Source organism: Astatotilapia calliptera, chromosome 3, assembly GCF_964374335.1.
Source record: "Astatotilapia calliptera chromosome 3, fAstCal68.1, whole genome shotgun sequence".
NCBI classification, from domain to species: Eukaryota; Metazoa; Chordata; class Actinopteri; order Cichliformes; family Cichlidae; genus Astatotilapia; species Astatotilapia calliptera.
The window spans coordinates 33148717-33174683 of record NC_137424.1 but is presented as its reverse complement, the minus strand read 5'-3'; the positions used below and the strand labels follow the sequence as shown (position 1 = coordinate 33174683).

Below are 25967 nucleotides of genomic sequence, written 5' to 3'. Positions count from 1 at the left end.
TCATCTGCATGATGGAAAAGCAAATGATTATACAAGTTTTCGTACACATTACTTACAGGTGTCAGTTCAAACGTAAAAGCAAGCGGCATAATTCGGTAACCTCGGAGGAGTACGTGAGACAAAGATACACTATGTTGCCAAAAGTATTCAGTCATCCTTCCAAATCATTGAATTCAGGTGTTCCGATCACTTTCATGGCCACAGGTGCATAAAATCAAAAGCAAACATTTGTGAAAAACTGGGTCGCTGTGATAGGATGCCACCTGTGCACATTTGTAAAATTTCCTCGCTACTAACTATTTCACAATCAGCTGTTAGTGGTATTATAACAAAGTGGAATGACACCAAATTGGTAGGCTGGGTGAGGTGAGGCACGTGGTCCGCAGAGATTACCAACTTTCTGCAGAATCAATCGCTACAGACCTCTAAACTTCATGTCACCTTCAGATTAGGTTAAGAACTGTGCGTAGAAAGCTTCATGGAATGGGATTCCACGGACGAACAGCTGCATCCAAGCCTTACATCACCAAGGTCAACCCAAAGTGTTGGATCCAGTGGTACAAAAGCATGTTGGCGTATTCTCTGGAGAAATTAATCACGTTTTTCTGTCTGGCAACCCGATATACGAGTCTGCGTTTGGCGGTTCCCAGGTGAACGGTACTTGTTTAACTGCACCGTGCCAAGTGTAAAGTTTGTGTGGGGTTGTTTTTCAGGGTTTAGATTCAGCTCCTTAGTTCCAGTGAAAGGAACTCTTAATGGTTAAACTTCATTATCCAAGTCATTTTGGACAATTTCATGCTCCCAACTTTCTGGGAAAAGCTTGGGGACGGCCCTTTCCTGTTCCAACATGACTGCGCACCAGTGCATAACGCAAGGTCCATAAAGACACGGATGAGAGAGTTTTGGTGTGGAAGAACTTGACTGGCCCGCACAGAGTCCTGATCTCAACCTGACAGCACACCTTTGTAATTAATTAAACCAAAGATTGCGAGCCAGGCCTACTTATTATAAGATCAGTGTCAGACCTCACGAATGTGTTTCTGGAAGAACGGTCAAAAATTCCTATAAACAAACTCCTAAACCCTGTAAAAGCCTTCCTAGCTCAAGAGTTGGGAGTTCGCCTTGTAATTGGAAGGTTGCTGGTTCGAGCCCCGGCTCGGACAGTCTCGGTCGTTGTGTCCTTGGGCAAGACACTTCGCCTACCGCCTACTGGTGATGGCCAGAAGGGCCGATGGCGCGATATGGCAGCCTCGCTTCTGTCAGTCTGCCCCAGGGCAGCTGTGGCTACAACTATAGCTTGCCTCCACCAGTGTGTGAATGGGTGGATGACTGGGTGTGTAAAGCGCTTTGGGGTCCCTAGGCGGGACTAATAAAAGCGCTATACAAATACAGGCCATTTACCATTTAGAAGATTTGAAGCTCTTATAGCTGCAAAGGGCGTGCCAACATCATAATAAACCCTATGGATTTGGAATGGGACGTCACGCAAGTATGTGCAGTTAGACGAGTGAACGCTTTTATACGAGATACATAAATAGCGCTCTAATACAAAAGGGATCTGGTGTAGGCTACTAGCTGACAGAGGAGTCAAACTGCACGCTTCCCAGAATAACCGAGTGCAGGCACATCTGCAGTCTGCTGCAGTTCTACTCTCAATGGCTAAGCAAAGGAGCTTGGCAACAGCCCAATGAGGAAGTCAAACAAAGATGTGAGATAATTCATTTGATCAAGTAGATAAAATGTTGTTGTGAGTCTATTTAACCAGAAAACCTGGGAGTCGACTTGAAGGCGCACAAGCACTTTTACAGTTTTACCCTAGCAAGCAGGACAATTGACAGACTGCTTAGTGTAGTTTCTACCTGCCCATGCCTCACTTCTAATGCTCTCCCTGGCTTCAAGCTACACTGTAATTAGGCAGTGATCACAAACAAATGAGCCTTTACACAGACTAAACTCCAGAGTGCGTCCCCTTGTGTTGTTTCTAAAAACTTTATTTTCCATCTCACACACCCACCAGGTTAAAGATCTAATTATATTTTAAAAAATCATATTTAGACTTTGATTCTTGGCAGTTATTCAGATGTGACAACAGCGTAAGCCTGCACAGGTTCAGTTTCAGCCTAAAACTGAACCTGCTGATAAATACGACTGACAATGCAGTTGGTTAAATGAGGGCAAAAGCAAATAAAGGGAAGTAAACAAGGTGAGACAATGGCAGAGGGTAGGGAGCAAAAGAGGAAACTACCGAGCAAGGAACAAGGAGAGACAACCAGTCAGTTGGGTGCCACGTTACATAATTCTCTCACTGTATTGATTGCTGTGCTGATTTGGCCTCTAGCCAATATTCATAGCATTTGTAATTATTGAGCCGAAGCCCAGACGGAGTGAAAGCGCGAGAGAAAGAGACTGAGATTCTGAGGGCAGATAGACGGCAACCGTTAGAGAAGACTGCAAAGAAGCGAGAAATAGAGGTATGAGTGGAGAAAGGGTGAATAATAGCCGTGAATTTTGGGATGTAGCCAAAGTGACACCAATAAAGAGAGCAAAGAGAAAGGAAGCAGCGTCAGATAATGAAAAGACACAGAGGGAAACAGAGAGAGCATGTTTGAGAGATCATTTAATTGAGTGAGATGGAAATAGCCTAGTTGTGGGAGAGAGGAAACAAGTGTGAGCTGGGATGAGGAGATAGCGACAGATCGAGGGGAGGCGGGGGGAAAAAAAGTGTGTCAGTGAGTGCAAGGCAGGTTATTCTTGCTGCTGTAATCAGTACTGTTATATAAGCTTGTAGCACTGGGCAGAACAGCCTGAAGCACTGGATCTGCAGGACAGACTGGGTTTACTGCACGCACACGGTGCGCACAGTTCGCCTTCAAACACTTTACAGTAGGAACAGAAAGTGCCTGCGGCCACATATGCTGCATATGAACCTCAACATCGTTCGCAGGTTGCTCTGAGAGTACATCTGCCTGGGAGCATTTGAAAATACACGTTTTCTCTCTGCCTCAGACCAAAATTTCAGCTTTTTCTTTTTTCTGTCTCCAAAGTGGATGAATATCAAACACCGGCTGGTTTCGTGTTTCAAGTTTTTGTCGATTCAGCATCTCAAAACCTGTCCTTCCTGACTCATGCAGGTTAGGGGTCAGAAGTTTCGCACTTTTCAGGCACGGACGCCTCGTCAGTTTGATGAATTGATGTCGTTCTGTCCACAAACTTACTCTGCCACATGCGATATGTAATTACAGGAATGCATTCACACACTTTAGTTTAGTAACAGTAATCATGGAACTGCAGGTTTTAAAAAACAGCTCAACTGTCAGAGTCCTGTTTCTGTTTACTATAAATCACCAAAATCAGACCTATGACCCACTTTGATCTTTAGTCACCTGGACCAATTCCCCTGTCAGAGTGAAGATGTGCAACTATACCTTTACAGTGCAAATTTCAGTCTTTGCACAGTTTTTCTATTGTGGTAAGTAAAAGGAAATGAGAGAAATATCTCAGCGCAACTCTTTGGGTTTTGGGTCAAAACATGAAAACAGTCCAAAGTCCAAAATTTAGGCCATCAATCGCACTTTCCAAAGCCGTCCAGTGGGCCAGTTTGGAGTCTTTGCTGGGCCGAATCTGGCCCCCGAGCCTTATGTTTGACACCCCTGCTGTAAATAATCAATAAAGTTAACACTATCTTCCTCCATGCACAAATGCATGTGTTGCCTTCCTAAACCGTGTCTTTAAGAGGTCACACAGTAGAGACATGAGTCTCCTGGTCGTCACTGTAACATCATCCATCATGTGCTGGGTTAAAGTTACTGGGTCGGTCCACGCGGGAATACATGAAAGTGAGCAGGGTGTGCATTCGGACATGAAGCTGAAACATTCAGAAGCGGCAGATTAAAGGACAGAAGCCATCAATGGCTACTGCAAAATAACCAGCATGCATGTTTTCTTTGCTGTCAGATGAATAACAGAAGTAAAATTTCTAGGTCAGGACAGCAAATTCTGGCTCTAGCTGTATCAACACAGCAGAAGGGGGAGGAGCTACAATGTAATCAGCTAAAACTCTGCTGCGTCTGTTCACTGCTGCCAGATGTTGGCTATGCTATGGCTACTCTATTCACTCGGCAAGGTTTTATAACGATTAGTTATGTCTATAACTTCTGTTCCCTGAAGGAGAGGAACGAGGTACAACACATAAGTATGGGATATCACGCCCTCGCGTGTCCTGGCTGAAGAAACCTTTATTCACGCCTTTACGGCAGATGACGTGTGATGACACGCGCAAGGCCCCGCCCGCACATATAGCCGCTGCCATCACCGTCATCCCTCAGTTCGATAGCCGCTCTTCACCGAGCCAACTGCTCAGTGGGGCCACCCTGTGTTGTACCTCGTTCCTCTCCTTCAGGGAACAGAAGTTATAGACATAACTAATCGTTCCCTTTCAGTCGATTCACTCGGTACAACACATAAGTATGGGACCTATATACACGCCCCGCAGAGCAGCCACCGAACCGGAACGGGACCACCACATCCTTAGTGAGTGGTAGACCCAGCAGAAAGGACAGCATGAGCCACCGAAGGGGCTGTAACGTCCAACCGATAAAACCGCACAAAAGTGTGCGGCGACGCCCAATTAGCCGCTGCACAAATATCAGCCACAGGCACCCCTCTAAAAAGAGCCCATGAGGTCGCCATCCCCCTGGTGGAATGAGCTCCCACCCCGTGGGGCAACGCAAAACCTCCGGTGCTGTATGCCAGCGAGATAGCCTCTACAATCCAGTGGGACAGCCTCTGTCTGGACAGAGCTCTACCCCTATTCGGATTAGCGAAGCAGACAAACAACTGGTCACACAAACGCACATCCCGAGTGCGCTCAATGTAGGTGCGTAGCGCACGCACCGGACAAAGAGAATGCACCCTCCTCTGCTCCTCAGATTCAAAAGGAGGGGAGCAAAAGCTCAGCAACTCAAACTCCATTGAACTATAAGATGCAGGCATGACCTTGGGAAGATAGGCGGCATTCGGACGCAATACGACCTTGCGGCCATCAGGAGAAAACTGTGTGCAGGCAGGATGCACAGACAGCGCATGAAGGTCCCCCACTCGCTTCGCCGAGGCCAAAGCGAGAAGCAATGCGGTCTTATACGAAAGAAGTTTCATATCTACCGACTCAACGGGTTCAAACGGAGGGCCACAAAGGGCCTCCAGCACCAAAGACAAGTCCCAAGCCGGGACACTGGACTTAAGCACGGGCCTCAGCCGGCGAACCCCTTTCAGAAAACGCACGGCGAGGGGATGCGCACCTGGTGTCACCCCGTCAAAACCGATATGACAAGCAGATATAGCCGCTAAATAAACCTTGATCGTCGAAAACGAAAGGCCTTTATCCAACAGCTCCTGCAGGAATGTCAAAACATCCACAATAGAGCACTGAAATGGGAGAGTGTGGCGGTCCTGGCACCATCGCTCGAAGGCTCGCCATTTGTAAGCGTACAAGCCTCTAGTAGACGAGGCCCTGGCGCTCTGAATCGTCGCTACCACACTAGGTGGCAGACCCTTAGCAACCAAGTTTAACCTCTCAGCAGGTAAGCATGAAGGTGCCACAGATCCGGGCGCGGATGAAACACTTCCCCCCCCGCCTGAGAGAGGAGATCCCTGCGGAGAGGAAGCTGCCAAGGACTTGCTGCAAGCAGGCTGATTATTTCTGCATACCACGACTTCGCGGGCCACCAAGGGGCCACCAGGATCAGAGAGAGGGAATGCCGACGCACCCTCTCCAGAATTGGAGATATCATTTCCACTGGGGGAAATGCATACAGGAGCACGTCTGGCCATTGGTGCGCTAGCGCGTCCAAGCCCAAGGGTGCATCGTGGTCGATTATGGAGAAGTACAGGGGGCAGTGAGCATTCACCCTGGAAGCAAAAAGATCTATTTGCGCCTCGCCAAATAGATCCCAAATCTGAGCCACTATTGAAGGGTGTAACCTCCATTCTCTCACCAGAGGACCCCCCCTGGAGAGAAGGTCCGGCCCCAGGTTCAGGTGGCCCGGGACATGGGTGGCTCTTAGAGTCAGAAAATGAACACTGCACCATAACAGCAGAGAGCGAGACAGCTGCAACAGGGGAAGAGAGCGTGTTCCTCCCTGCCTGTTTATATAAGACACCACTGTTGAATTGTCCGTCCTGACTAAGACATGCTGGCCCTGCAGGACTGGACGGAAACGCTTTAGAGCTAAGAACACTGCTAACAGCTCTAAGTGGTTGATGTGCAGCTGGCGCTGAGCCGCGGACCAGATCCCTCTCACTGACGCACCCTCGCACAGCGCTCCCCACCCACTTAGGGAAGCATCTGTGGACACCACCTTGCGAAACAACACCCTCCCAATCCGAGAGCCCTGGTGCAGTAGCCCGGGCTCCCTCCAAGGACGGAGAGCTAGCATGCAAGACGCAGTCACCGGCAGCCTCCTCCGGAGGTGACGTGAAGCACACAAACGGTGAGAGAGAGTCCAGCGTTGAAACGCTCTCATTTTCAACAGCCCAAGCGGCACTACGGCGATCATAGATGCCATCATGCCCAACAAGCGCAATATCGTCTGGAAACGCAGTCTGCGTCCCAGCTGAAATTGAGCGAGGCAGCGATGAAACGCGGCCACTCTGTGCTCTGACAACCGCGCGCGGCTGGAAAGAGAGCATATTTCCAGACCGAGAAAAGCGATCTGTTGACCTGGGATTAGCGAGCTCTTCTGAAAGTTCACAGAGAACCCCAGTGTCTGAATGTGTGACAGAACCCGCGACAGCTGCGTCTCCGCCTGTTCTCTGGAGCAAGCCACGAGAGCCCAGTCGTCCAGGTAGGCCAAGATGCGGATGCCCCTCTTCCTGAGGGGCGCTAGCGCTGCCTCGGCACATTTCGTAAAGGTGCGGGGAGCGAGCGACAGCCCGAACGGCAGCACTAGGTATTCGTAGGCTACGCCCTCGAATGCAAACCTCAGAAACTGCCTGTGTTTCGGGTGTATAGCGACATGAAAATAAGCATCTGTTAGATCGATTGTCGCAAACCAATCTCCCGGGCCGACTGCACTCAGGAGCTGTCTGAGTGTTAGCATCCTGAACCTGTACGTTCGCAGGTACGTGTTCAAGACTCGCAGGTCGAGGATGGGACGAAGCCCTCCCCCTTTCTTCGGAATGACAAAATAACGGCTGTACCAACCTTTGTCCGTCTCCGAAGCGGGGACCACCCGTATTGCTCTCTTCTGTAATAGCGCCTGTATTTCCTCTCTGAGTACCAAGGCTGCCTCGGGGTTGACAATCGTGTTCACGACTCTTTGGAAACGAGGCGGCTTGACCCGGAACTGCAACCGGTAACCCATGGCAACGGTTTGCAGCACCCACGGAGAGGGGGCGCAAGCGCGCCACTGAGGGAAGTGAGCAGCCAGCCGGCTGGCCTGCAGCACTGACGGCGGGGCGCCGTCGCCCCCCAGTGTGTCTGCAGGGGACTGCATCCCCTGCCTGACCTGGCTCATTTCGCCTGCAGGTTGAGCATTTGAGATTGTTTGAGAGTAAACAACACTCTTTATTGATTGCAACATGGGAACATGTACATTTATACATTTTGTTGGGTGCACCTTTTCCGGGGCATAACAATGAAAAACAGCGGGAACACTCGATGTGGCCGCTTGAACATTCAACACATCTGAACCGTGTGCAGGGGTTATGTGCTTGGGAGACCGCGATAGGGAAGTGCAGCGCCTTCTGGGGCTGACAACCTGAACAGAACTTAAGCGGCACCTCTTGTGCGGCAACAGAGGGGTAAGAGCAGCGTCTCCCTGCTGCCGGATCCCTTCCCCACTCGCAACCACAGCTAGGAGGGCTGAGGCTTCTTCCTCCTGGGCGTCGGGTCCCGTCGGGGGCCCGGGGGAGGGCCTCTGCCCCAGGCCGACTGGCGTGGAGCTCGGGCCGGAGTACGTGCTCTCGCCGGCGGCCCTCCCACTCCAGCAGTGGGCGCCGGTCTCTTGCCAGCTGTCAGAGGAGCGGCGGGCCTGTGAGAGCTAGCAGTGGGCTTGGGCTGGGGCTGGCGTCTGGGGATGATGTCGCGCAGAGCTTCCGTCTGCTTCTTCCTCAGATCGAATCTAGCCTGAATGGCTTCAAGTGAATGTCCGAATAACCCAGCCGCAGACACTGGTGCGTCCAGATACACAGCTCTGTCTCTATCAGGGACGTCGGAGAGGGTCAGCCACAGGTGCCTCTGCGCCACCACTGTCGAAGCCATCCCTCTGCCCAGGGAGAGCGCTGCACAGCGAGACGCACGGAGGATGTAATCCGTGGTGACTCTAACCTCGTTAAGAAGAGGTGACAGCGGGCTGTCCTCCGGAACCAGCGATCCAAGCTCCGCCAGGCACATTGCTTGGTACGTCTGGAGCATGGTGACGGAGCTCATGGCTCGAGCGGTGCCGGCCTGAGCCCGATAAATCTTCTCCAGCTGCGAGGCCGAGAATCTGCAGTGCTTGGACGGCAGAGTTGCGGGGCCACCGACACCATGGTTATGGGACGGGGCCAGATAAGCAGCCAGAGACGGCTCCATAGGGGGTGGGTTAGCTAAACCAGCTCCCTCGGCGCCGTCCAATTCCATGTACTGTCCATAGCCGGGCACAGTGACGCGGGTAGACAGAGGTTTGTCCCATGACGCTGTTAGCTCGCAGAGAAAGTCTGGGAACATGGGGAGGCAGTTTTTGGCCGTTGCGGGCTCCGGTGGAAGGAAAAAACCCGCAAACCGCGACGGCTTCCGAGCTGGTGGAGGAGAGGGCCAGTCCACCTGCAGCTTCTCAGCGGCACGGCGAAACAGGGAGAAAAGAGAGGTGTCATCGTGGCCGACCGGCGCAGCAGCGGCGGCATATTGGGTCGACAATGAGCTCTCCTGCTCATCCTCCGACAAACCATGGATGTCCAGGCCGATGTCCAGCACGTCATCGTCTTCCTGGGGAGCGCTGGCGGGCTTCAACCCAGGCTGAAGCCCGTCAGCGCTCCTGCATGGTTCCGGTCCGTCATCGGCTAACCCGTCAACGTATTCCATGTGGTCAGCCCAGCTAATCGCGGGGACATCGACCTGAAAATTTTCGTCTTCGGACTCGGACGAAGCCGGGGCTCCAGACTCGGAAAGAAGAGGGTCATGCCGTGCGACAGCCGAGCGTCCCAGCACTCTTTCCACAAACGTCACCCGTCTTTCCAGGGTCGAGCGTCGGAGCTGGCGACAAAACGCACAAGCTTCGGGCTCCGTCAACGCTCTCCTAGCGTGGACGATCCCCAGGCAGACAGGGCAGGCATCGTGCTGGTCGCTGTCGTGCAAAGAGAAACCACATCCCTGAGGACAGGGGCGAACAGAAGATTTCTGCTTTGCTCGCTTCGGTTTGGAGTCCATTCCCAAAACGCAAAGCGAAACGCTGCACAAGAAAAACTTGAAAATAGCGCTCCGCGGGCAGCCTACGCACCAGCTGGGCGGTGGAGGCTAACACCAACAGGGGCAGTTAAGCTAGGTTCAAGTTGGCAGACAACGGAGCTAACTAGCAGTAGCTAGCTAGCCCAACTCAGCAGAGGTGTTCTCAGCGAGGTGAAGAGCGTAAGAACTGAGGGATGACGGTGATGGCAGCGGCTATATGTGCGGGCGGGGCCTTGCGCGTGTCATCACACGTCATCTGCCGTAAAGGCGTGAATAAAGGTTTCTTCAGCCAGGACACGCGAGGGCGTGATATCCCATACTTATGTGTTGTACCGAGTGAATCGACTGAAAGGGAACCTCAAGACCAAGAAATCAACAAGTGAGGATGTATCCGCACACGCAGTTAACTAACAGTCCCGCTCTCCCTGTTGTAATCCTTCATTTGGGGGCCTCTCCTTCCTCCCCGTCTTCCATCCTTCGCCCCCTCTGGCACTTCCTCCGTTCTATGACATCTCTCTTTCGCTCCCTCGTTTTCCATCTTTGGATAAACTATAGACGGATGAGGGGAAGGAAGCGCAGATAAAGGCATAAAACTATATTAATGAAATGAAAGAAGCACAGAGAGGGAGGAGACGGGCAAGAAGATGGAGGAGAGAAGAAGCAGGGAGGGAGACGGAGAGGTTGTGATGGAACAGATTTTCCTGATGCTGGTGAATAATTTACTTTATTCTCTCTCTCTCTCTCCCTTTTTTTTTTAAAGATATAAAGATATAATCAACTGGGGATGGGGGGGTGGGGTCTGATTAATTGCCAATTAATGTTTAACGAGGCACAGCTGTGTTCATTTAATACTAGTTTAGGCTTTGCCTCTCCCTGCACCCCCTCCCTCTTTGTTTCCCTGAAATGTGTGGCACTCTTCTTCTGCTGTTGATTCTTTGCCACAACAAGTTCAACTGGAAGGATTACCAGTGCGTTTAGCAGTCACTAAGAAAAGCAACTGATTTACCCTGATTTACACACACACACACACAGAGCTAAAACGACCCTTCTCTGCGAAGACGCATGTACGTCTCTTTTTGTACGACTACAATACTGCTCTTTAAGAAAGACCTGCTTCCTTGCCAAGAGTTAGATCAGAAGAAGAGTGCAACTGACAAGTTGTGGTTTTCCAAAGGGTTATGTGCCACACTTTTCCTTTCCCTGTAACAGTAGCTTCCTGAAAACTAAACTGGATGACATCCAAAAGCACAGCGATGACAAGGCTTCAGGATGTCTGTTTACAGGCTTTGTGCTAAGCTAAGCAGCTGCTGCCTGCGGCCATTTACCCGACACACATGAGAGAGACATTAATCTTCAAATCCAGCTCTCGGCAAGGCCGTCGGTAAGTGCTTTTAAAGGCCATTTTTGGCACTTCTTTCAAAAAAGTTATGGAAAAGCTTGGGAGTAGTGAAAAATCCTCCAAGGAAACCTAACCCCAATCGGCTGCCGAAAGACACTTCCCAGCTTTTTAGTGGATGCTCAACTTCGACAGCAATTTCCAAAAAACTGATGGAAAACATCCTATTGAGAGTTCACTTCGTTTGAATGTTTAAAAGTTTGCAAACCTTAAATTGACAGTTAGATATAAACATAGTTGGAGACGGAGTACAGTTTTGCACCTGACAGCACAAAGACTCGTAGGATTGTCAATGTTTAAACTGTTAACTGATGACTGAAGTGATTAAAGACCACTAGTGTTCCCCTTAAATGTGTGTTAATATTGAATAAAGCAGCATTCCTGAAGTTGCTTGGCGTATAAATTGCTGGACTCCCAACCTCTGCTGTCAAAACTAAGTCATGTTTGAGTTCTTATATAGTGGTTTTCTACACTAATCACCCAATATCTTTCTATCCAACACTCACGCTGATGAGTGCATCGAGTTCAGCATCTTGTCCGAGAACACTTTGAGATGAAGCAGTCAGGGATCGACCCGCTAACCACGCGGTGAGTAGATGCTACCCTCCGAGCCACAGCCGCGCCACAGTTATGTTACAGTACTAATATTATTAATGTCCATCAACTCAGAGAGGAAGTATGCCGTGATACGCGAAGAACTCAACACATCCTGCTGTTGAACTCACTGACACTTGTGACTTTTGGATTCTTCACCATACCCTCATAACTCTGCATGTAAGAATGTACAGGGCTCATCTCGCCTCATCTCTTTCTTTCCTCTGTTCGTCTGATGCATCACACGCCTGGAGCCTCTAGCTTCTTCCCTGTGTGTCTATCTAGGAGAAACATCATCACTAGGCACTGCTCAGATTTGTAACATTTTTGTATACAGTGAACTCACTGTATTGCAGAACCCATCTGACCTGAATGCATGTAAATATTATGGCTGTGGACAACGTAGAGCCAGTAAACTACACGGGATGCAAAGTACTGCATCTGTCAGCATAGTTAAAAGTGTTGTGTTCAGTCATGTGTGTGTGTGTGTGTAGCGTACATATGTGTCTTTCTAGCCCTTTTTTCCTGTTTTGGCTCTCATTACAATCTGATACCTCTATCCATCTGTTCACAAAGGAGAGTGAGACGGAAGAAGGGAGGAGAGGTGGAAGAGTTGGCCATCACTCTTCATCCATGCCCCTCCTCTTCCTGCTTTATCTGCTTTCTGTCTTTGTCTTATAGCTCCCTACCCGCCTCCTCTCTTCTCCTCAACCTTCCCATCCCTCTCTCTAGTCCCTCCTCTCCTGCCTGTCTTTCTTCTTCTCCCCCTTTTATCTTCGGTTAGAGCCAGTATGGAGCTCAGCTTCATCTGAAAACCCAGCAGGTGTGTGGTGTGTCTAATTGTTCGTAAGTGTGTGTGAGTGTGCAAAATGTGCTTTAAAGTCTTGCGCGTGAGAGCTTTTTTTTCCCTCGCAAGTCACACTGTGCCTGTGTCTGTAGCTACTGTGTGTAGTGTGCCTGTGTGAGATATCTCGTTTCCTCAGGGGAGGCCAGGCCCATTTCCACTGTCTGCTGCAGCCAACCAACCCAGCAGTGCATCGATAATCTATTAGAGTAAAAATACACACACGCACACACACGGATAAGCTTGTTCATCTTACCTGCCACTGTTGAGAACACTCTGGATGTGTATGGACTAAGTGGGTGGCCAAATGCCTGTACCTGAAAAGCAAGCATACCACAGAGATTACAAATAATTCACACATTTCCACAGCAGCACTGGCCAATAGAAATCAGACATAGTAGAGCTGAGTAAAAAGCCACTTCACACAGACCAACACTTCCACTGCATGTTACACCCATTTGACATAAAGTAAGTAGATACTGAACTTTGCACTTATCTTAATATTTTGCATCAAATATTTGCACCCAATTCCTGCTTTGAGCAGATTATTCAGGAGAAGTATCGCTCTATCCCCTTGAACTTTTATCTCTGTGATACATCCTGGTTCTCCTCCACTGTGTCAGAAGAGCACACTTTTACACTTCTGGGAAGCGGCCAAATTGTCAAGGAAGTTGGAAACCGGGGCAGGTGGTGGACAAAAAAATAAAAATACTATTTTCATGAAGCGTGCTGGCACGTGTTGCAGTCAAGGTTGTTTGTGTTGAATGCTCTCTCCCAGAAACCTCAGCATCTTAGAGTAAAGTTACATTCCTGTCCCCCAAAATCCATGCACCTGATCACAGCCTCGGCTTTGAAAGTGTAAACTCTTAAACTGAAAATGGCGGGTTGACTCATCATCAGATAATCCTCCAAAGGAAAGTCGGATCAGTTTGAATTAATGAAGAAGACTTTGATTGGGAGATTGGCCAATCACAGACGCTGTTTCCTTGACTTTTTTTCTGTCATATTCCTGAAATAATCCTGGCAGAGACTTCTATAGTTTTATAGCATTTTTAACTAAAAAAATATTGAACTCCAAGCTGATTAATTTATTTGCCTATAGGGCTGCCACAAACGATTATTTTGATAGTCGACTAGTCACCGATTATTTTTGCGATTAGTCGACTAATCAGATCATCATCCATTGGACGTACAGCGTACAGCTTATTGCACCAGCAGCATCTGCTCTTATATAACTATCATTAGCTTACAGCTTTAAGTGTTTAAGGTATGTGCTCACTAAAAGTAAAGACAAGATGATAGTTTGTTAAATTTTTATGAAATTTGCAGATTGTTTCGGTGAAGTTTAATAAACTCCTTGCTATCTAAAATATAACAGGACACTGGAGTATATTCTCGAGCATCTCACACTTCTGATAATCAGCTGTCTGCTTGACGTTTATTCAGCTGTGTAAAAACTAACTTTAATCTCAGACAAACTGATTTACTCAGGAACAAATAAAATACTAAAAAAAAAAAAAGCCAAACAATAACATTTTAAGTTATCTAAGTGACTCATATATATTTAACCTGAGTAGCGAAAGACAGCGGTGGGTTTGAAAACGATTTGTGGGGAGTCCGGTGTTCTCACGGCGCTAGTGAGCCTAGCCCCCGGCTCGCTAACGAGCTAGTGGGTAACAGATGTCTCCGAAAACGTCGGAGCGCTTTTGAAAATATGTGGTGTCCTGATAAACTGAGCAGATATTTGAGGTTTACACAGCTACATTCTCGCCTGAAAATATGTTAAACGTTTATTTTGTGACCCAGAAAGAAGAATAAGAGTAACATTAAAACTAACTAGCTGCCGCCATTGTTGGAAACTGCGCTGGGCCGCGCTATGAATTCTGGGACACAGCTGCTTCTTCTTCTTCTTCTTCGGGGTTTAACGGTAGCTGACATCCTTGTACATGCAATGCTGCCATCTTCTGTTTCAGTCCGTTATTACACTCTTAAATCCTGCCACTTATTCCTGCGTCTTTTGTGATCTTACAAAGTTTCAAACGACGCGTCGACTATTAAATCAGTCGTCGACGATTTTGATAGTCGACGTAATCGTGACTAGTCGACAAATCGTGGCAGCCCTATTTGCCTATTATAATGCCATTGAACACAATGCAACAAATGTAACACTCAAACATACTTCAGTAGTGCGAGAAAACGAAAAACACGTTTTATTAGCCATGCCTCTCAAATCTAATGCAACTGACTAACCTTTATGAAGCGTTTCAAATCTAATTTTCAGTTGATTTTGTCAAAAAGGTCATCAAATCTTGTTTACCGTTAAAGTAACTAGTGTCGGTGTACAGAACTGCATCAGCAGGAGGTTTCTTCCTATTAAATGGGAGTTTTTCCTTCCCACTGTCGCCAACTGCCTCCTCACATGGGGTCTTGGGATGGGACTGTTGTGGGTTCTTTTCTATATAATTTTAGGTCTTTACTTTACAAAGTGCCTGACGTGACTTTTATTGAGATTTGATGCTATATAAATAAAACTGAAATGAATTGAAATGAGTGGATAATATTTTACCACTGTACCTAAAGTTGATGCTGAATGTATATTAACGAAAACACATACACACAATCATATGTCTCAACTAAAACTACAGCAGAAAATATGTACTGACATTTAGATATTTAAAAAAAGGATCTGATGTAATTCTCCATGTAAATATGAAAATACACACACACACAAACACACGCACACACACACACAGTACTAGTCTATTGACCAGCCGTGCAGAGTGGCAGCAATTACACTTGCCAGACATACACCCACGGTTATTATATCCTCAGATATCCAAACTGCATGCACAGGCAGAGGCTCGGAGAAATAGTGATGGACAAATAACACAGGGCCAGACAAAACACATAAACAAGACACCAGCATGATGTAAGAACGTGCAATATCAGACATCACATAATTAAAGCTAAAGCCTGTTTATCGACCAGCTAAGTAGGACAGGAGGAGCTAAGCCCCAAAGATGTAGCCTGTTTACAATAACAGCCATACACAGATAATGTAACACAACACTATTCTGCTGCCAGCCTATATTTACCGTAGCCTGAGGCTGTAGCCACATAAGGAACACAAGGACAATTTTTCTCTGCCAAATTCTGGAGGTCAAATAAAGTAATAGGAAGCATTAGTTATTTCACTGCACCACAGAGAGCTTTGAACAGATACAGCCTGAGTTTCACTTTCCACAGTTTCCAAACCCCAAAGATCTGCACTGAAATAAAGGGTGAAGGCAACAAATTTGCCATGGTAGGACTAGCACGTCAAAAACTAACTCATTATACAATTTCCAGTTTATTAAAACACTTCTCAGTTAATTCAATTGGTCCTGTAGAGCTCTACAGCGACATGCAATGAAAAAAAAACTGTATGTGCGATAAATTATTTTGCATAAATAGCACTCGCGTGATGGCTTTGAAAACAGTGTTATTTTGCGAAGCCATGGTACGTCAAAACCAAATTGTTATCATATCAGTGCAATTAGCCTTAAATTCAATAACAATTCCCACAATTCCTTTGTGTTTGCTGCCAGTCCACTGGTGGCTCAGAGAAAAATGGAGCAACAGAAGAAAACGAGCCCACACAGAATATCAGATTATTTATATTGTGCAACTATTTAATACTAATAATGTGTCAGACTAGGTAACCTGGAGACTTAAATAAGTTGGAAAAAAGTTGTTTTTTAAAGAAACAATGAAACTAGTAAGAATGTCCCACAGTTTTATTACCTCTATCATTAGTGTTTAAAAAAATCCAGCAGCAACAAACAATGATTTTAACTCTCCTTAAATTAATCTGCCTACTGTCTGCATTAGGAAACTCTTAAAACCCCACAAACGCTGACTTTAACACAGCCAAAGCTCTAAATGCATTTAATTTTCAAAATAAAAATCAGTCAAGCCTTTACCAATTTCCATCTCAAAAGCACAAAACCCGAGCAATGATTTCAGGTAAACCCTAAATAATTCCATCATCTACCATTTTCTTCCTTTGGATAATCCCTGGATTCCTGCCTTTTGGAATTCCTCCACAGATTATCCCTTGCCTTTAACTACTCCAGGGGCAAGGAGCACGGGTGGAGGGGGTGGTAGTGGAGTGCAGGCTGAGAATGGCGAAGGAGGGGGTTGGGGGTGTGGGACAGCGAGTGTTGTTTTAAGAAGTTGGAAGTCTGTGAATCTTGCTGTGCTTGTAATTCCCCCTATGGACATGTTTTATACACGTCAAGGAATTCACTCCATTCCTCTGTTGTAAGCCTGCTCCTGATTCCCTAGTCTCACTTCTTTCCTTCTGCTTTCTTTCTTTTTCTTCTTTAGGGAACAGAGATACGTAGGTAAATGCACACAGCCAGGCTAGCTCCCGACATTTCCCATGATCTGCCTGACAACAGCCTGAGGGCCTGCACATGGGCACACTTACATGCCCACAATAATAGAGAATTGAGATGGCAGGAAAAAAAAGAAAGCGATAAAGGGCCCTGCGACGAATCCTTGAGGCACTCCAACCTTGTGACGCAGCAGCCGCCCCCCTTGGCTGCTAAGCCAAACTAACCAGTGGTTAGAAGCTGTTCTGCTCCGGTTTGCTTGCTGCTTTTGTTTGGCAGAAAACAATGACAATCCCCCTCTCTCTAATTTACAAGGGAGTTGGCTCATTCCTCTGGGTGGAATGTACAGTGGGAGCAGCCTGCATTTCATGCTAGGGTGGAGAGATCAGTGATTGGGGAGGTGATCATCCGGCCAGAGTGGGGCTGCTTTAAGGGAAGGGTGAGTGAGTTTAGTGGCTATTTTTAGACGACTTGTCATTTCAATCCGTGGCATGTTTCTGCGCTGTGGTCAAGGAAGGAAACACCGGTGGGGATACGTGGCCTTGCGCCGTACACGCAAATCTGTGCAACAAAGTAGAAACCTGCAAGGAACCAGTTCAGCAACCAGACAAGTTAAATAGGGAAAAAACAAGAGAATGTGAGAAACAAATGCTGAAATCCATATCCACAAAGAGAACAGCGAATAGAATCCTCACCAAACACACTTTAGACTGCGAGGACAAATCATCAAAGCTTACTGAAATCCACACAAAAACAAATGCAAACAGCCACGCAGTCACTCCATCGCCAAACCACCACCCACTCAGTTTCAGTGTCACCTCACTTAACCTGCAGTGCACTATAAGAGCTAGTAAAGATGCTGAGAGGCAGAACGGCGAGGAAGATGCACAAATGGAATAAAGGCGATCTAAGATCAGCATGTCTCACTGAGTCTGTGCAAAGCCTGAAATGAAAGGGGATGAAAGAGAGCGAAGGAAAGACAGACTTCATAGAGCATATGGGGACCTAGATTCCTTCGCCTTCCCTCATCCTTCCTGTTTCCCCTCATCTCACACACCTGGGACCATTACTCCTAGAGGAACCAACACCCAACCTAACTCTCCTTTTTTTAATTAGTTTTCTATCTTTCTTCATCCATATGCTATCATCTGTCTGTCCAATCTGCTGTCTCTTTAGACTGCCGTCAGACTGAAATAATCTTTCTCTTACACACCTGCTTCTACACCTTTCCTGCCCAATTAATGATTTGAAATTATCGCATTAACATAACGTAGTAACAGAGTATTTAAATGGTGGATAAATCTACATGTATAGCTCTCTTTGCCACATTGACTCTCTAGCTACAGTATGTTTGCATGTAGGGATTAGGCCACAGGGATGCAGTTTTAGAAAGTATGAACTATTCTCACATATTATTGCTTAACTAATTTAGGTAATTAAGTAATGGCTCAGCCACATTACAGTAAAATTACAACAGCAACGTCTTGACCACGAAGAAAAATGTGGTTGTGCGGTGGCTGCATTGACATTTTGTTGATTTTTTGCTGTTAGAGATCGACTGCAACAAGTTGTAGCAATAACTAGAAGCAGAAAAACCTCAACCTCTGGGTGACCACTTTCAATCTTTGTGCAACATGACTGTTCACCATGTGGGAGGCAACCTGTCTCGAAACACTCAGAGCCTAACTCAACCTGACTGTAATCACTCAGATAGATAGACAGGCGAAGGTTTGCAAATAACTCTGCAATACTGGACTTGAATCAATTGGTTGTATTGTGATTATTTTCCAATGTATAACAAGAGTTTAACCTTGGCAAGGTTTCCTAGTGTCTAGGGCTGTGCGATATGACCACAATCTCATATCCCGATATAAGACATCTATCCTCCTGATAACGATATAAATCACAAAAAATTTACATTTTCTGTAAATTCTGTGAATCTCGGGCAGCTCGACTTGCGTGAAGTGTTTCCAGCTGCGCGTCACGTAGCTGGAGTCGAGTGTTTTAACAGATGCATGAAACTATACATTTTTAGACATAAGTTGTAACAGCCGCCGTTTTCTTTGTGAGTATTTATTACACGGCGTGCTGCGGGGAAAAGCCTGTTCTAACGTTTGAGTCTAAGGTTTACTTTTTAGCACCTGACGGCTCTTCTTTGCTTCTCATCCGTAAATACTCTGCATACTCTTTCATGTGATTCAGTTTGTTTTGAAAAGTTTCAACAGGATCTTGAGCTTTATTCTGAAAGGCTTATGTGGAAAATAAACAAGCGGACACGCGATGGTTTTACCGTCGTTGTTGCTAACGACAACGCATAAAAACAGGTGCTTGTCCGTCCGTAGTGAGGTTATATTAAATATAAGAGAAATAGAGAACGTTAAGAAATTAATATAGCCACTACAGTGACCATCAGAACGGTGAAAAAATATTGACGTAAACAGTTTACTTTGCGACACCACGAAACAAACGATAGCGTAAAATGAAACGATAGACGTTTTTATATCGTTATATCGAACAGCCCTACTAGTGTCTATGTGAATTTGGACCTAAATTGCCATCTTGCAGGAACTACACCACTTTTTATGAAAGGATTTCCAAATTTGTGGTTTAAAGTTTTAATGTTCTGGCTTCTTTCTTAATGTGAGTAGCTAATGTGAATTTCTGTATAACTAGATGGCAACACATTTATTATTTTGCCATTTTATCACAGTTAATTGCCATATTATCACAAACACATTGCGTGTAATTGCCAACTTGGCCACCATTCAATCCCAATTAGATAGCATACTGATACTGAGTGTCTCCATGTTACTACTTTCTTGATGCACCAAAGTCCATTTGAAGATGCTAACTGAAAGTGAGCGGACAAAGACCTGATCCCTGTCTTTGAAGGAACCATTTCAAAGACAACGAGACAGGTTATTGCACATGGTCAAAGGTGGTTAATTTTAGTCGTGCCGTGGCTTCAAAGCACTGTTTTCCTTAGTTTTACTGTAGTTAAAGTCTTCAAACTCTTAACACTAGATCTCAGTAAATTGCAGATTGCAGTCAACTGAATTCTGTTTTCTTATTCCTCCCAAGTAGAGCGCATAATCCTAGCTACGGTGGCCACTGTAGGACAAGCAACTCTGGGTGCCATTCATTTGTACTGAGTGCAGGCTGTCAGTCCACTATTTACCTCAGCTTTCAATGTGTCCACGTCTGTTTACTCCGGAGAACGCTCTAAAACTTCGTGAAAGGACTCTAATGTCATTCGATGAGTCAGTGAAGCTCACTTCTCTCTGGTTACACAGTGATACTGAGGTGTTTTGTTGAGGATATCCTGAACTTTTCGGTTGGTAACAGCTGCTGTCTTTGCTGCTGTTAGCTGCTCTTAGCCAGAGTTGATGAAATTTTCTTTGAAATGGATCTAACATTGCTGGACACGAAACTCTAATGATATGAGAACATCATCAAACTGTTTATCAGAGGGAAAGTTTGATTTTTAAGTAAACATATTGTTAGTATATAGCCATTGTCCACTCTCAGGTGACGGGAGGGTCACAATATATTGTGTCTTATTGTCTAATTTTATGTAAATATGTAACTGTGACAATATCAGGTATAATTAAGCATTTTTATGCATATTTTCATTTGTAAGAGCCCTGACTTTAGTTCATGAGATAAGGCTCGAACATCCCTTCTGGGATGTTAAAACACAGGTATGATCCGGTATATCTTGATTCTGAAGGTGCAGATACAAATTAAAATTTGCCTTCACACTACAGACACACCTACAAATTCTCTTATCTGCCGCCTTTGGTCTATCTCTCTGTATCTCTGTTTCTGTTTAGCTCTAACGTCCTCCATGTACAAAGAAATAAAATAATTGCAAGTTACTTTTTTGGCACAATTTACACAATGTCACTCTAACTTGTGCATTTAAGGCTTTTTTATCTATATCCATTGATTGTGAGAATTATCAATTTCAACTTGAACCAGGTAGGTTTGTTGAATAATAAAATTAGACTGGCAAAGTGACATTTAAGGAATTTACTATGAGGTACTTTTTTTTCTCGAACATGACGTGAACACCGAAAACAACACATATAGAGTGAAGTGCACATTTGAAAGTGCGCTTCGCTTTGATGTGTGCAGCCCTGACCTCAAAAGGGACAACTCATATGCGTGTGAAGAGTATCTGACAGGGACGGAGACAGGGTAGGAAGGAATTTATAACTCACTGCGATTACACCAGTAAGCCCACATCAAAGATATCCACTTTCTTTGAACTATATATGCACACTTTAAAATGAAAAAACAAACAAACAAAAAAGTACCTTCATGAATAGCATACGCAAGTTCCCCCCGAGTGGCAAAGGAAACATACACTTAAAGCAGAGATGTGTAAATAAAAATGTAGATAACCATTAAAAAAATTTTTTAACCCTTTTTGTAACTTCCAAGTAAGCCAGGAGAAAAGTCAGTGTAAAGCTTTTCTGGTATATTGTGTGTGGAAATGTAACTAAGGTTGTATGTGTCACAGTTAGGACTCAAAGCCATTCTGAAAAGATGTTATAAATACAGACAAGTGTAACCTTCCACCCTCATGATTTATGATGTCCAATAACGCCTCAGCTTACTTGGTTTCATGATGGCCATTACTATGAGTTATAGTGGTGTTAATGAGAGCTAAAGCAGTGTCTACATGGATTGTACATGACTGAAAATGAATAGGTAGAAAACCACAAAAACCCAAAACATAATTAAGTCAAGAACCACATTTTCAACAGAAATTACAAATACTAAGGTGCCTCCAGTTGAATAAGTTATGCCGAAGGTAAAGATAACAAGTTTACGAGCACCAAGTAGATGTGAAAAGGAACTGCTCTTCAGATTAAATGGGCAACTTCATTTACTGTACGTAAAAGAGTTAAATGCAACAACACGATCCCAAAAAGAAACACACAGACAGAGCAGAGGTGGAGCGATGCCAAAGTGATTTCCGTGGTTGGTGCATGACTGATGAGCAAATTTTGCAAGGGTGTAAAAGAGCACACAGAAAAAAAACACAAAAAAACAAAACAAAACGTGGATAATTGCATCCTGAAACTTGAGCCTATCTAAACACTCTGGCTTCCTGTAGTCAATTATCCCTGTTGGCATCCACTTTACAGTAGGTATGGCTAGTTCAGAAAGGAAGTCTATCATTCCCCAGAAAAACCAACTGAACCAATGTCATACACAAGTTAGTCACAGGGCCAAACCCCTGAAGGGGAAGTCAATAACACTTACACTCAGTAACACGGTTACTTAGGCTCATTTTTTTTTAGCAAAAACCCCCAAAAATAAACACCAACCAGACTCTCGTAAGATGTGGCCACAAATGAAAGCTACAGTAGGAAGAATAAACATGGTTTACCTTGTGTAACATGTGTGCACAGATTATTCATTGAATTATAAACACGAGTTCAGCTGAAACCCTGCAAGTGTGCTTGATTCTTAACTGTTTCAGGGGAATAGTGACAGCCAAATATGCCATTAAGATTTAATTGCTGAGCGTACAAAAGGTATGTTTTGGTGAGTGCATGTGCGAAGCTGTTTTGCGAATGAATAGTTTTTGTTTGAGCTACTAATTAGAAGATGGAATGCAGGGAAATGGAGTGGGTGGAGATGACCAAATGACGCAACAGCAGTAAATCGAGCCGAAAAGAAAAATCCCACGACTGTGTTCAATATGGTGCAGCATGTGCTGTTTAGCGGTGCTACATTTGTGGGGGAGAATATTTTTGTCGGTCCCTTACTGCTTAAACACATTTCTTCCATTGTGTATTCGTAACCTCGCCCTCCCTCTGCCTGGTTGCTAGGACACCTGCTATGAGCACGTGTAGTAGCCTGACAGTCAGGCCTAACTTTTGACCCCAAACTAAACCTTGTGACCTCAGCAGTGGTCTGAGTTCATACCGACCACCCCTACCGCTCTGTATGTGTGTGTTTTCTTGTGTCTGTGCATGACAGTCTGAGCACATCAAACTCACTAGTTACCCTGGTGTTTGAAAATTGTGTTAACCCTTAATTATGACCCAAAATGTCATTCTAAATCTAGTTAAAGGGAACTCAACCGGACAAAAACATCAGACTTTGTCAATAACACGCATAACCCATAACACATGGCCAACAACAGGGCCAAAGCGTCTTTGTGGGACACATTACTTATAGTGAAAGAGTGTCTGAAAAGCCCACTGTCCCTTGAGATTCGGTTCCCAGATGCAATGACACTACCACCATATTTTACCATGATGAGGTTCTATTTTCCTTTTCCCCAAATATGAGACCAAAACATGTGTTTTGGTTTTATCTTGTGCAGATGATCATTAGCTACAGACAGTAGCTAATAGAGCCTTTCACTCTCAGACTGCAGGCTTACTTGTGAGGGTACTTAACCCTTTAAGACCTACCATAACACCAAGTCCGCCAGAGCTTATCTTTATATTTTACATGCTGTAGTGCCATTTTTGGGAGTATTTCAAGTTGCTATACATCAATACAACCATTATAGCCCAAATTTTAACAATATGTACGCATTAAGTGGATAGTAATTACATAAATTGCAAAAAAGTGCAATAAACTACAAAAAAAATATTTTTTGTTTCTAGTTAGAGAAATTTAAGAGGGATATCCCTCAAATACAATACCAAAAAGTTGCACAAAATAGTTTCCCACCACAGGAAATTTATTTTGAGTGTCTTCATAGTTTTATTTTTGAAATACACCAATTTTTATATACTGCAGGAAAAACAAAAATAAATACTATAATGCAAATTTGCAAAAAAACCAGCATATACATCAAAATAAACTATTTCCAGCAGCTCAATTGGAGTTCTAAGCATCCCAGAAACGACACAGAAAGCCATAAAGTCAAACATAACTTTTAAAAACACCAGTATAGGTTTATAAGGCCCTGAAGGTAAAAAACTAACTTTCTGAAAATGACGCCACTTCCGGTTTTGGGCAGGTAAGGCGAACATGCGATAGTTTGCGCTGATGTCTATTCCAACGTAGTGTTACAAACAGCTGATCGGATCGGCAAAGTGTGTTTCTGGAATATTATGTTTTTGTTGCTGCAAGTGGTTTTTATGCAATTTTTGCAAAGCTTTATGTGGAAGGAAACCGTGACCTAGGACAAGCTGATAGCATGAGATGTAAGTACAACTCCTCCGGTTTCATATGCAAAAAATAATAATTTTTGTTTAAAACTGCTTTTACCAGAGCTTCCTTCCTGTTAACAGGGAGTTTTTCCTTCCCACTCTTGCCAAGTGCTAGTTTATAGTGGCTTGTCTGATTCTTGGGATTTTCTGTGTATTATTGTAGGACCTTTACCTTACAATATAGAGCCTTGATTTGACTAAATGTGAAATACATAAATGTGAATTGAAAGTTGAACTGAACTTACACTGCTTCCACACAAAACATTGTTATACAGTGTTTTCTTGAGGGTCCACTTACAAACATTAAACATTAGTAAGCCAAGCGAGGTCTTTATTCTTTAGAAGATATCCCAGCTAATGGGTGTTTAGTGATCTTTTTTTTTTATCTGCAGCACACAAGCTTACAGGTAATATCTGCAGTGTTTCTAATACAAGCTATGACTTTCCTGAATGCTAAATTCCAAAGTAAAATCTATACCAGAAGCCTTGGATGCAATTTGGAAACCTGACCAAGCAGGCTATAAAACAAAGAGGCCACCAGGAGAGGGTGAGAACTTGGGCAGTTTGCCAAGCAAACTCACACATCCAAGAAATGGCCATGAATGCAGAGGCACAGAGAAGGTAGGACACTGGGTCAGAGTGTTGCAGAGGACCAACATTATTCCACTGTGCAAACATGGGCTTGCAAACATAGTGGCAGGGAGCTTTGTGCACGTCTGTGTTTGTGTGTGTGTGCGTGTGTGGTGTGTCATTTTGTCTTGCCAGCAGCAGACACAGGCTCACTGGGAAGGCGTCACGCCTTTATTTATTCATCAACCTTCTGGGAACTGGCAATGAGAGACAAGGTCAATACATCATTGTATACATGGGTACGCACAAACACACAAGCATGTACACCCCATTCGGTTCACCTATAGGGCCCATATACAGTAAATACTTTGCTAGCATACCCCTGCCAACACATATGCTGTAATGACTCGTTAAAACGCTATCACAGAAGACACACACACACAGCATTCAGAGACTGTTGGCTCACTGGGCCATGAATCTGAGCCCAGAAAGCACACAGACCCTATTAAACTTTGCCGGATCTCCAATACACACCCTATTAATTCTTCAGATAAGCTGAGTCAGCATGCCAAAACAACAAAAAAGAGTGGAAATTAAGACAAAGCAAAGAGCACCGTAACCAGGAGACGTGGGCTACACGCACAAAAGTTTACTCCTGATCTTCTACAGCGTGATGACATATGGCACGCTCACAAGAACACAAACGTGTACACTGAAACACCCAAGAACAAAGGACATAGAAGGACTTTTGCAGACACACATGATACAAAAAGGCACACACCACTTTAAGTATCAAAAGCATGCGCATGTGATGCATTGCATCTGGTTCCTCTTACACCAAGAAACAAATAAGCATCATATGTGAATGTGGCGTTGTGTGTGCGTCAAATAAATGGTCACTGCTCTGTTAGCCAGAGAACGAGGAGGAGGGCTCACAATGAGTCCAGACAGGAGAGAGAGAGAGGGGCCAGCTGCTGTCAGATACACAAACACAAGCCACATGCAGCTGTTCATTGTCTGCCCAAGAGGCACATGACACATGCACACATGCACACGCAAACACACACACATACAGTCTATGCAAACAGACACCATAGCAACAGAGGTAAAGTAAATCTGTGAGTTTTTTCAACAGCACGTGCATCTCAGTGGAAATCCTCAACTTCAGTGTGCACGAGCAAGCTAGCTGCACAAGTACTCGTGAGTCATCTAACGGGCTACGGCTGGACTGTGGGGTAAAAATAGCCCAGTGTGTCAAACATGGAAACAGAGTGATGATGAAACAACTGGCTGTACCAGCTGCGCGCGCACACACACACACACACACACACACACACACACACACACACACACACACACACACACACACTGATTTGAATGCATGCAGCTTCGTAAAGTCTTTGTCCCATTTCATTGAACAGCACAACATGCTGCCCCTTGCCTATGATGTGTCTTAGTTTGTACGTTAGGGATGTCGGTTAGTTTAACCTGACATTCTCATTCTTTATCTGCAGGACACTCCAATGTTACTTTCACCAGATCAGAGAGAGAGAGAAGGTGGAGGGGGGATACTGAG

The 25967-nt window shown here is 45.1% G+C and overlaps 1 protein-coding gene across 1 annotated transcript in view; it reads right to left on the bottom strand.

Moving 5' to 3' along the window:
* Positions 1–25967, bottom strand: part of kdm6ba (lysine (K)-specific demethylase 6B, a) — a 109669-nt gene that overhangs the window by 50510 nt on the left and 33192 nt on the right. Inside the window, exon 4 of the mRNA XM_080299866.1 lies at positions 12515–12575. The gene's annotated coding sequence lies outside the window, so the exon portion shown is untranslated. The remainder of the gene's footprint in view (positions 1–12514; positions 12576–25967) is intronic.